General features: G+C 34.7%; 1 protein-coding gene across 1 annotated transcript in view; it reads left to right on the top strand.

Moving 5' to 3' along the window:
• The window catches only part of LOC132718833 (uncharacterized), a 36,385-nt gene that overhangs the window by 19,586 nt on the left and 2,963 nt on the right, over window positions 1-13,836 (top strand). The window lies entirely within an intron of this gene.

Genomic DNA, 13,836 nt, shown 5'->3' with positions numbered 1-13,836 from the left:
ATCAAAAGTTAGTGTATCAATCTTGCTTACCATAAAAGTACAAATATACATGTATTTACTTTTTGCAAGTTTATGCTGCACTAAACAAAAGCACTGTCTTTTATGCAAAATTGAAATGACTTCTTTACGACGAATGACTGCAAAATCAAAACATGCAAAATGTCAGATTTCAATTTTGAATCAAAAACAAGATCACCGTTGATTGGGTTTTTAAGTGGAGCTAGAATACTAAAAAACAAAGCATTTATAAATATATAAGATTCGGACCCAATCCTTTTTCAACAACTCATGATTGTATTGATGTTGAACAAATGTTATGCTATTGAGTAAACATGTATGTTTATGTATATTTGTACTTATGTTTGTATTGCACAACAGTCTGAACTACTTGTGCGCCATTTTGAAATTGTTAAGGCATGTCAGTACGAGCGGCATTAGGGTCGTGCAAGGAATCGTATAGACTGGTTTCCGCAAGTGGGTCGCGCGCCAGTCCATTTTTGCACATAAATCACGTTAGCTGCATGTGCTATTTGTTGGGGTTCTTTGAGTTTATTGGAGTTAAAGAGTGGTTGTGGTTGAGTTTAGTTGTTGCTTTTAGACTGTTGCTAGTATATAAGTGTGATGCATAATTTTATTTTAACTGATTGTTTAGTCATGTTTTCACTTGGACTTAATCTACACAGGCATAGAGTTCTTAGTGATAGAAATTATTAGCGGAAACGTGTTTAGACATATTTCTTTTAAGACAGAGTAATTTCGTAACAATATCACCAAGCACTATTTATGACCACCTAATGAACCGTGTATGGAAATTTACTGCTTCTTTAACTTCGAAACACCTCGCCGAATATTCCTAATCTGAGAGACATAGCCGTTATATGTTGCTATTGTTCGCAGATGCCATTCGACTAATTAGAAGTTCTTACTTTCCTGTCATTTAAACAATAAAATAGGTCTTCAACAGCTGCAAAAAGACCTCTAGCATGCTATATTTTTTTTAAAAAAAGAAGCAAACTTGTCCATTTCAGTATTATTTCTGCCATGTACAGACCGTGAAAAGTCGACCTGTACATATAATCAAAGATGTTATATTTTCGATCCTTGAAAATCGTTCAGCACAACATTATTGTTGTGTGTACATGTTTTTGTGTGTTTTTAGATTCTCGTACGAGTATTTGACCTTTTCAACTTGGGTGCTTCTAGTATTCCAACTTGAATTCTGTATTATAACCTTTTACTTGGGTACCACATGCCGCATTTCATGGACAAGCACGAAAGTATCAAATTGAAGGTTCCAGCATAACTGCCATATGAACACATCTGCGAATATTTCAAAATTCAAAATTTCACCATTTTCGTGTTTAAATGTTGAATTCTGCTTAAGCCGGTGCTGGGGTGTGGAAGGTAACTTGTACTTACCAGTACCTTCCATGAACAGACTAAATCAAACCGAGCCTGCAACATTTTCAGTATTGTTGTTTTGGACGTTCTTTATGGATTCTGTTTTTCCCTAATTTATTGTCAATTCAGTGTTATTTGTGCTGCATGAGAACCGTAAAAAGTCGCCCCGTATATATTATCAAAGATGTTTTTTTTCGATCCTTGAAAATCGTTCAGCACAACATTATTGTTGTGGGTGCATGTTTTTGCTTTTTTTTTCTTCTATTTGACCTTTTCATCTTGGATGGTTCAAGTATTTAAACTTGAATACTGTATAATCACCCTAAGGTTATGTTTGCTGCTTATTAAATTGTCTTTTTATGTGTTATCTGTGATATGCAGGCTTGATAAGCTCTGATCCCTTTTCAAAATTCCATGTTTTTTAGTTCCGCCCATTGTTTTCTCGTTTAGGGCACGCTTTCTTTCACTTGGATACCACACGCCGTTTCATGGACTTGCACGGAAGTGCCGAATTGAAGGTGCCATTATATCCGCCATATGAACACATCTGTGGATGTTTCAAAATTTTTCACCGTTTTCGTGTTTAAATGTTGGATTCTGCTGAAACCGGTGCTTGGGGGCGTGGATGGTAACTTGTAATTACAAGTACCGTTCATGAACAGGCTCAATCAAACCGAGCCTGCAACATTTTCAATTGTATTTTTTGGACGTTCTTTAGGGATTCTTTTTCCCCCATTTTCATTTCCTTATCTCCGATTAAATAGGTATTAAGTCTCTTTACACTATTTGTATTGGAATGATGTGATAAGGTTATGGCAAAAAAATTGGATTAAGAGGCCGATGGTTTCATAAAAAGGCCGGACCCATTTACCTCATCATCAGAAATTGATTTCAAGCCCAAAGCCATAACAAGCCTGTAACCTTTGGTTCATTATACAAAAAAAAAAAAAAAAAAAAAAAAAAAAAACACTTTAAGGCGAATTGATATTCAAGTTGTGTTTTCGTGAATTTCTTTTTAGTCATGAGTCCGTCTACAAATTAAAAGTCATAGATTGCTGTCTTTAACAACTGCATGGCACTTTGTTATGTCTCTGTTTTCTAAAATGTTGTAGAAAAGGATCTTTATCGCATCATAATTCCTGGAGATAATTTGAATATAACTTCATAATTTTTTCTTGAAACCTACACAGTTTTTCCCTACAAAATCTTCATAGAAAAAATTTGGACCGTTTTGGAAATATTCGCAAATAATTGCAAAAGATTTGCGATCGCAATACGACTCCTTATCACTAAGAAGAGAACATAGATTTTTTTGCAAATTTGTTTTAATTTAATTTGTTTTAAGTAAATAAAATTTTAAGTAATCACAAATAATTTTTAAACAAAGATAACATTTGTCAAAAACATGTTGTATTTCAATTATCAATATTAAGATCTATATTGATTCGCGCCAAAGAGCTATGCTCTTGTCACATTAATACTTAGTGATAATACTTTATGCTACAGCTTTCGCTGTGGATTACAGACCCCATACTTGTCGCCAGTCATGTCGCTAGAAAGCTAATTTTGAAGCACAGAGTGGTGATTATTTATCTCCATGTAATTGTCATTGAGTATATATACTAATTGAAAACAACAATGATATTAGTTTTTAAATGATAAAAATTCAAAGAAACATACTAATCATACTATACCAGAAATTCAAAAGCACAAATATAATGCCTAACAAATAATCCTCACATTTATAACATCAATAGGCATACAAACATTCATCACCAAACTGATAATTCTACTTTTACAAAGTTGATACATACTAAAAACCTATGCTCTGCATGTTGTATCTTGCAGGAAAAAAACTTTAAACATGTATACTATATACATATATGTACATGTAAACTGTGTCAGACCTACCCATCCCCTACAAACCTACTGGGTACAGCCATTTTTTGACATCATTGATTCAAATGATAAATTTTTCTGTAAATTTGTTATCGTTTTACAGTTTTCAGACAAGAACCGGTTAAACCGGTTGATGCTCCCCGAGTAGGGTTTGGACACAGAAAAGTATGAAAAAATGAACCAAGGGCGAATAATTCAAAAATTAGGCAAAACAGAGTTATGGTTCTTTTTACTGCACTTTCTATTCAATGAGATCTATCTACTGTTACAGTGGCACTCTACCCAAAAGGTCATTCTCACGGTTAGTACTTTTCACTAGTCACTATTTGTACATGTACATGTAGTTTTGCATGCTTTTTTCATGCCTTTTCTGTAAGCTGAACTCTCTCTTCTCTCTTGGACTCCGACGTGTACACACACCCTCTTTCGAGTAGAAGACCGTCAACTGTAGTTGATATTATATCAGGTAAGTGATATTATTGTTTCATTTACTTGGTGCAAATCGTAACAATTGGCGCTGCGAGACTAAATTTGGTTTATTCTTGCGGGTTATTTTTTATTTGTGATTAATTGTCAAGTAAATTTTGACAATTTTTTTGTTCATTTTGAAACTTTATAGTTAATTTGTAAACCCCATTTTGACCATGTGGTAGCACATGTTTGAAATTTTTCTAGTAAAATTTGCATACCTATTACTACTTTAGGCCTGCATTCATGTAAGTGTATTTATTATTATTGATAAATACATTCATTTGGTAAATATTTAGGTTTCTAATTAGTTGTTTTTTGTTTTGTGTAGGTGAATTATTTGACATTACAGTGCTCCTTTATTTTGAGCCCTGTAACCCCCACTGCACGTGCTATCATCATTGTTAACACGTGCCATCATTCTTTTTCTTTAGGAAGTATATAATAATTAGGTTTATACCATTTTAAGTGTTTACATTAACGTTAAACACTATTCTTTTGGAATTTCAATTAAATCATTAGGTAATTTGACGCGAAATAATTATTTTCAGTTTGCACTTAGTAAACTTTTTTCTCTTTTTTGTTGTTATAGCACTTTGTTTTATACAGGGTCAACCCCTTATGCCATGTGCTTATAGTATTCATTAAATAATATTGTAAGCATTTGTTTTATAAAGGGTAAACCCCATATGCCATGTGCTTATAATATTCATTAATTAATATTGTAAGCGTTTGTTGATTTATTGTTTGCATTGTTGTAAACAATTTCATTTCATTTGTAGTATAAGGTTATATTTATATAACCTTTACAACAATTTACCTTAGTTTTTGTTACCATATTTATAAACATTTATAAACATAGTTTCAATTGACAATGGCTATTTCCAAAGATTGTTCAACACGATGGACAAGGTGTCAGAGCAATTGGCTCTTTTGATAGCTAGACGTGAGCCTGGCCAGACACTTTTGGCATACAGGCCACCAGGTCAAGTTAAGCAAAGCCAAGTAAGCCCCCCACCTAGTTTTAATAACGATCAATACACGGGCCGAGGCTTTGAACCATTACCGAAAGAATTTGAGTACTCTAGCAGTACTCAAAATGAGTCTGTCTACCCTGGACAGACCTCACCAAAATCTTTGACTGGTAAAGTAGTTGAGTATCCCAGCAGTACTCAAAGTGAAACATCACCAAAGTATTTGACTACAGGGTTTGAACCTCATGCTTCAAACTGTCATGAGATAGACAAAGTGACAGATGAACAGCAGTGATTTGAACCCTTGTCTGACAATTTGCAGGATGATATTGATGATGTTTTAGGTTTCATCAACAGCATTTGCCCCATAAGTGACAGTAAAATCTGTGCTGAGTCTGCCCATGAACAGGGGACTCAAGTCCAAGAGCAAATGCAGACCAAGGAGTATCCGACATCCTCATTAACTAATGAGAGAACTTTTCAGTCCCATGATAATAAGAATAAGAAATCCTTGTTAACTTTACCTCTACGTCAAGATAATCAATCTCATTTACTTGAGGTCTCTAATAGTGATGTTGGAGTGACCATACTTTCTTCACCTCCTTTTACAAAACTATTTTCACCTCCATTTTCTTTTGGTTACCTATATGGAGGCTCAAAAAAGGTTACATCTCATATCAATAGTGTAAGGTCACAGGTCATCAATTATAAAATATTCACTTCAAACATAAAATGTCTCATTTGTGGAAGTAAAGTTCAATTTGTTTACTTCTACCCTGATCCTGGAATCTTGAACAATTTTAATTGGTGGTCAATGCCAAGGTTTATGAGATAGATCAGCCAGTCTGTGCACTTTAGTTGGTCTGTCTGATAAACCTTGCCTTTTGTGTAGGTAAAAATGGGACTAGTTAGCCCAGGCTGTGTACTTTAGTTAACTGGTTCCATTTTGTCTAATTTTAGGTGCATTGTTGTGATACATTGGCCCAGGCTGTGTACTCTAGTCACTGTGTCATTGCAATGTATTCAGCTTTCATGTAATTGTCTGTTTAGTGATGTTTATATTCACTCAGATCTGCGGCCCAGTCTGTGTACTTAAGTCAATGGTCTGTGCTGAATTTAATGTCTGTACTTGTCATTCATGTATTATGTATCTTTAGGTAGGATCTGCCCAGGCTGTGAACTTAAGTAGTGAAAACCTTAAGATGCATAATTTTTTTTAATAAATTTTTCTAAGATTTTCTTTTTTGATAAATTTTTCTTTTAGAATTAACAAATTTTGGTTATTTAAAATTTCTATTAAAATTAACAAATTTTGGTTATTTAAGTGTGCACAAGATAATAAAGCTTTTTATTATAAAAATTAGTCAATAGGTAAATAATAAAAAAAAAAGAAGAAAAGAAAGTAAGAATATGTACTAAAAAGCCTAAAAGGCATTTCTTTTTGTCTTGTGTATCATGGTGCACGAGTCCTGCATATGCCTGCAGAGGCTGCCAAAATTCCGAAATCTTTGAGGTGCAATTTTCTGGGTTTCACTCAGGGCATGGGAGATTCACTCTGGGGACAAACATGTCCATTTGGTTTAATATAGTCAATGGTTTTCTTCTGTTTATTGAAGTAACCTTGGCATGCATAGTATGAGTGATCTCCTTTCCTATGTAGTGGAACAAGGGTTGCACTCCAGAGACCCCACTATCTCTGAGGATGAATTAGTCTTCCTTAGAGGTTATGACCAACGAGCAGGTTTAGAGCCTCTTTTGAGTATATTTGATTACCAGGTTACTTGTCCAGACAGAATTAGTCAATGCCTCCACTATACTGCATTGAAGAATTTAATCAGCTGTCTGGATACAACATGCAGGGAAAAAGTTATTCACCTGTATGACTACTCTCCCGGATGGCTCTGCACCTGCGAAAGGGAACACAAGGCTGGGTGTGGTAATAACTGATTGCCATACTAACCTTGATGAGCTTTTTGGGAAATATGACCATCCACTAAGCTCACTGGAAATCTTGATGGATTCCCCGGTTAAGTTGCGGCATGTTATAGCCAATAATGTTTTTCTACTAAAATGCGGGACTGTAGGGACTCCGGTTATGGGCTAGCAGCCAAGCAAACCCTGTTGCTGTTTAGGAAGTTAAACTTAACTCATATGCCTGTTCAGCGACATTGTTTCATTGGCAGTTCTGAGGAATTTGTACAATGGAGTACTGTCCTTCCTAATTGCATGTTTAGTCTGTCCATGCGCTCCCTACAAGACCGGAATACGTGTGAAGCTTTAGTTCAACACGCTGATGCTAAAAGGTTACTTTTGGAGACAGATGCTCCCTATTTAGCAAAAGACCCTACAGAAGTTTATCAGGTTGCTAAAAAAGCATCACAACTTCTGAAAATCCCTTTGGAAGAATTTATATCTAAATGTAACCAAAATGCTTCCAAATTCTTCGGGTTACCTTCTTAAAATTATATTCACCAGTCTCAGTGAATATGACAGACTTTCTATCATCAGGTTACAAAATATAATAATCTTAATTTGGTCACACCCTGTATATATCTTATATTAGTTATATATGGTCTTCATAGTAAATTTTGGCTACACCCTATATATACAGTTGTTATTTTTTTTAGCACTGTATGATGGTCAATGTAAAATAGTGGCACACCCTGTATCTACATAATATATATGTTGGCTATATTTTTCATATATATGGTTTTGGTCCACTTCATGTACATGCCTTTGTTTTGTTGGTGCATTGCAGAAGTTCCTGTACTTCATTAATGGGTAAGTTGAAACCTTGCAGAAGTCCCAGCTTGCATGCTTTTGACACTGCATTGTTTTAACACAAAATTTACAATTCCTTTATTTGTTCACCCCAGTTTGCACACTCTTGGTGAACACGTTTGGGAATTTCCATTCTATTTTTCTAATCAAAAGCCATCTTATTTCAAAATTATGTTATAACATGTTGGGATTTTTCTGGAGGAATGTACTACTGTAATAAAATTCCCTCTTACTACATATCCAAATTCTATATAGTAAACTTACTGTATTTGGTATGATACTGTTAACAAACCTTTATATTTTTTACGGAGTCATCAACATGTAGTAAGTAATTGCTTGTATCATATTTTGTAGTTTAGTTATCCTAGTTACTCAGAGTTCAAACAATGCTAAAACTGAAAATTCCAATTAAAAAATAAATATAATATTTGACAAATTGTATGTAAAAAAAAAGGGGGGTACAAATAATGTACAATCTACAAAAGGGAAAAAATATATATGTACATTACATAAAAAAACAACATAACTATGAAAAAAATAATGTATGTACCATAGAAAGAAAAAAAAAAAGAATTGAATGTAAACAATGAACTGTCACTTAATGTTAATGTATATTTCAGTCTATAAATATTAGTAAACTTTATGACTGTGTAAATTCCAGTAAACATTTTATAAATAGGACTGCCAAACTATTTTAGCCAAAGTTCAGTCTGTAATTTTATTTTTAGTTTATGTCATGTAATTATGTTACTAACCCTTTGATATATACTTGTTTTACTGTAATGGTATTCTCACTTGGCATTGTTTGAACAATAACTATCTATCTACCCAATAATTATTTCCAAATTGCATTATATTTTTTGGTCTGGTTTGTGTTTCTTTCCTTTCCTTCCCTTTGTATTTTTCTTCTAGTAGTACAACCCGTCAAGAGCTTTAGTGTCTAGTGATGTTGGATTTGTGATATAGTCTGCCCCTTTTATCTAGATGTATCAATCCGGCACTCTGTCAGGCTTAAGCTATTAAAAGTGTATTTACTAACTTTTAAAATGAATAATGTCTGTAGTTTCTATACATTTAAACGAGGGATTATCAAAAGTGAAAACTTTCACTTCTTTATTTTTATATGGTTAATTTAAGATTCATGCAGTATTTTTTTCACTCTGAAGATCTGTAAAGAATAAAGTTTATTGTTATTTTTTGTTTCGATAATCCTGTAACAGTTTCTTACTTATTCTTCTTATTTAAAATAAGTATTATTAATGTTCCTTTCTACATTTCATGTTAAATGAATAATTTATTTAGAGGGACGTACATAAATAGTGACTCTTAGTTTTTGAAGGAAAGAGTTTAAATTGTCAAATTATTTTTATCATTATTGAAGCTTTTTGTTAAAGGCATAATGGTTTGCTGTGTTACTTTTTGTAAATTTACAATTTCAAGAGGTTTTCTATGACTTCTTTTCAGTACATTTTTGAACATTCAAATTCCAGTTCTTCTTTGTACTTATTACTTCTATTAAACTTTTTTATGAATTTTTTTATAAGGTTAATCTTAGAGTGACAATGCTAAACATTTCTATTTGTAAATTGTCTAGTCAATTGTTAAATGAGAGCATGCTCAGTTCTTTTTTCAAAGAAGGGGACGAGTGTTACAGTGGCACTCTACCCAAAAGGTCATTCTCACGGTTAGTACTTTTCACTAGTCACTATTTGTACATGTACATGTAGTTTTGCATGCTTTTTTCATGCCTTTTCTGTAAGCTGAACTCTCTCTTCTCTCTTGGACTCCGACGTGTACACACACCCTCTTTCGAGTAGAAGACCGTCAACTGTAGTTGATATTATATCAGGTAAGTGATATTATTGTTTCATTTACTTGGTGCAAATCGTAACACTACCTATAAAGTTTTGTGTTGATATCTCTTATAGTTTCAGAGTTATGTCCCGGGGTAATGTTCAAAGTGTAAAAATGAACAAAGGGCAATTACTCAAAAATAAGGCAAGGCTGTGTTTAGGGTTTTAGTACTGCACTTCTATCCAATGAGATTTATCTACCTACAAAGTTTCATGTTGATATCTCTTATAGTTTAAGAGTTATGTCCCTAACAAAGTTCAAGTATAAAAAACAAAGGGAAATAACTCCAAATAAAACAAGACAGAGTTATGGTTCTTTAGCACTGCACTTTTATCCAATGAGATCTATCTACCTACAAAGTTTCATGTTGATATCTCTCATAGGTTTAGAGTAATGCCCCGGACAATGTTCAAGTATAAAAGTGAACAAAGGGCAAAAACTCCAAAATGAGGAAAGGCAGAGTTACGGTTTTTTAGCACTGCACATCTACTCAATGAGATCTATTTACCTACAAAGTTTCATGTTGATATCTCTTATAGTTTTAGAGTTATTTACCGAACAAATTTCACAAAGTGTAAACATAAACAAAGGGCAATAATTCACAACTTAGGCAAGGCAGAGTTACGGTTCTTGAGCACTGCACATCTTTATTTATTAGATTTATCTATCTACAAAGTTTCATGTTGATTCTTCTTGTTGTTTCAAAGTTATGTCCCCGACAAGAATAGCGGAGGGACAGACGGACGGATGGACAAAACGGCGATTTTATGCTCACCCTTAGATAGCAAATGAAAAACCGCCCGAATTGTTAGGAGAGATCATTGCCACATCTAGATTTTTAGACTAGGCATGCAGGCTTGGTTTTATTTTGGTTTAGGGTTTGTTTATGATAGCTTATTACTTTGAAATTGTGTAATGTGGCACTCTCCATGCTTATCTGTTGGAAGCATCATATTGTTGCTTGATACCATGAAATGCATAGTGAAAGCTAAATTATACCTACTTTTAGCGGAGCTTCAGAGAATAATTCATCAAATAAATACACACACACACACACACACACACACACATATATATATATATATATATATATATATATATATATATATATATATATATATATATATATATATATATATATATATATATACATGTATATATTTAAACGTGATAAATGTTTCTTGTGTAATGTTGAAATTATGGTGGCTGATTTGTGCCATTTGTGTTTTCGCCTCGTGTCCAAAACCTACTCGGGGAGGATCACCCGGTTCAACCGGTTCTTGTCGGAAAACTGTAAAACTAAAACCCGAAACACAGCCTGGCGAAGTTATTCGGTACAGATGCTATGTTTTACGATATCGATACGAAAAGACCAAAAAATAAATGCACGCCTACCGAACATGCTAGGGCATTTTGGGGTGATAGAGAATATCTACGAATTTGGTAGAAATGGTGACTAGGTGTGACAGAAGCGTTAGACTATTCATTCTTGTGCTGAATTTCCACGGTTAACATTCCGACAAAGTTGATTTAACATACTGTTCTGGCCGTAAAGCTAACAAAGTGCAAACGTGGATAGGGAAAAAATCAACGTAGGAATATACGACAAACTGATTGTTAAGCTAACGAACGAAGTCAATGCTTATATGCACCACTGGCAATGTCCACTGAATTCCTACAAAAGGTATCGGGAATATTCGGGATGTTTGGTCTTTTGAAACAAGCTATTCGAAAGGGGTCTGCTAAACGTTCAGTTAATTAATAGAATTCCAGTTGTTATTAAATTGAGGTTTTGAATCAAAATCAAGTATAGTTCGGAGAAATCACAATGGCTATTTTACATTGTCTTTGTTCGTTGTGCATTCAAATAAGGATTCAACGAATAAAAAACATTCCAACTTCATTTTGGTTATTATCCCCCGCCGATGGAATCGGGAGGGGGTATAGTTTTGGCGTTGTCCGTCCGTCCTTCCGTCCGTCCGTCCGAATTTTGTGTCCGGAGTAGTTCTCTGCAACTACTGGCTAGAATTCAACGAAACTTTATGGGAATCATCAATATCAAGAGGAGATGCGCATATCGTCGGCTTGTTCCGGTCCGACCCTTTAACTCTGAGTTATGGCCCTTAATTAGTTATGTAGTATGCATATAGAGTAAAAATCGTTTCCGGAGTAGTTCTCTGCAACTACTGGCTGGAATTCAACGAAACTTTATGGGAATCATCAATACCAGGAGGAAATGCGCATATCGTCGGCTTGTTCCAGTCAGACACTTTAACTCAGAGTTATGGCCCTTGATTAGTTATGCAGTATGCATATGGAGTAAAAATCGTTTCCGCGCTACTTCTCTGCAACTACTGGCTGGAATTCAACGAAACTTTATGGGAACCTTCAATACCAAGAGGAGATGAGCATATCGTCGGCTTGTTCCGGTCAGACACTTTAACTCAGAGTTATGGCCCTTGATTAGTTATGCAATATGCATATGGAATAAAAATCGTTTCCGGAGTAGTTCTCTGCAACTACTGGCTGGAATTCAACGAAATTTTATGGGAATCATCAATACCAAGAGGAAATGCACATATCGTCGGCTTGTTCCAGTCAGACACTTTAACTCAGAGTTATGGCCCTTGATTAGTTATGCAGTATGCATATGGAGTAAAAATCGTTTCCGCGCTACTATTCTGCAACTACTGGCTGGAATTCAACGAAACTTTATGGGAACCTTCAATACCAGGAGGAGATGTGCATATTGTCGGCTAGTTCCGGTCAGACACTTTAACTCAGAGTTATGGCCCTTGATTAGTTATGCAGTATCCATATAGAAAAATATTTGTTTCCTCGCTACTTCTCTGCTACTACTGGCTGTAATTCAATGAAACTTTATGGGATACTAAGAGGAGATGTGCATATAGTCGGCTTGTTCCAGTCAGATACTTATAACTCAAATTTATGGCCCTTGATTAGTTATGTAGTATGCATACATCTCATTGGCATTTCCAGATTTTACTATTTAACACACAGTTATGGCTCTGCTATTGCCCTGAATATTTATCAAGTTCAAAGAATATTACTGTTTATGCCATGATTAATATATAAATAAAGCCTTATGTATTCAGTTGTTGTGTTAATAATAACCAGTACTCGGCGGGGGATATAAATTCAACGAATTTGCTTGTTCAGTTTCAATTCGAAATGATTTTCGGGTAGATGGAACATGGGGGTTACAAACACGTGTCCGATATAAAGAAAATCAAACGTATATTCCTTTCCTAGCTATAATATACATTGTATATATATGAAAAAGGAAAACAGGGTGATCCAAAATATCTGATACTGTTTTGAAGTTGAATAGATAGATCATTCCTGATGTAATAATTAAGTGCTTTATACCATTGTAAAGAGAACTGTCATAGGTTTCTCTTATACGTAATTTTCGGGAAAACGTTGACGTCACGACGTCATAGATGACGTCATCAAATAAAAGCTGTTTTTCAAGATGGCGACGTCAAAACAGAAGGCAGCAGAAGTAGTTAAACTTTATTTTGAGACAAAGTCTCCAATTACTGTTATTCGCATGATGCAGAAAAAATATCTTAACGATAACAGACTCACAAACCTTCAAGTGCATCGGCTCGTTAATAGATTTAGAACAACATACTGGGTCAGTTGAGGATAGCCGACACAACAACAGTGGACGACCAAGATCAAGCCGCAGTTTAGAGAACGTTGCAGAGATCCAGCAAGTGATTCAGGAGACACCACAAAAATCTGTAAGAAAAGTTCTTGGAGACATCACAAATAAGTCTAGTTATGGAAGTGTGCGGCGCTGCGTTTTGATTTGAATTTATTTCCCTATTCATTATCCATTATGCAACATTTGAAAGAAACAGACATAAACAGCAGATTAGAGTTTGCTCGTAGGATGATTGATAATGTGAACACAATTGAAAAGATATGGTTTTCAGACGAATCGCATTTTTATCTCAATGCCGCTGTAAACAAGCAGAACTGTCGAGTATGAAGTAAAGAGAAACCAATATTCTTTTTAGAAAAAGCCTCTTCATGATGACAAGGTGACGGTATGGACAGCGTTGAGGTCGACTGGTGTGATCGGACCATTCTTTTTTGAATCGAAAGGTGAAACAAAAACAATAAATAGTGAGCGATATCTTTCTCTCTTGAAGACAAAATTTCTTCCAGCCCTACGAAGGAAATGTGTCAACATAAATACAATATGGTTTCAGCAACATGAAGCAGCACCACACACTGCGGGACATGTGTTGGAATGGTTGAAAGAAACATTTGGCAGAAAATTTATCTCGTTGAAATCAGACAAAATTTGGCTTCCACACTCACCTGATCTAAGTCCGTTAGATTTCTTTCTATAGGGACACTTAAAAGACAACGTTTACAATCCAAAGCCCGACACCCTTGAGCAGCTAAAGTCAGCCATTTGCAG

Source organism: Ruditapes philippinarum, unplaced genomic scaffold (genome assembly GCF_026571515.1).
Source record: "Ruditapes philippinarum isolate M1 unplaced genomic scaffold, ASM2657151v2 ctg2325_1_1_1_1, whole genome shotgun sequence".
NCBI lineage: Eukaryota > Metazoa > Mollusca > Bivalvia > Venerida > Veneridae > Ruditapes > Ruditapes philippinarum.
This window is presented reverse-complemented; position numbering and strand designations above follow the sequence as displayed.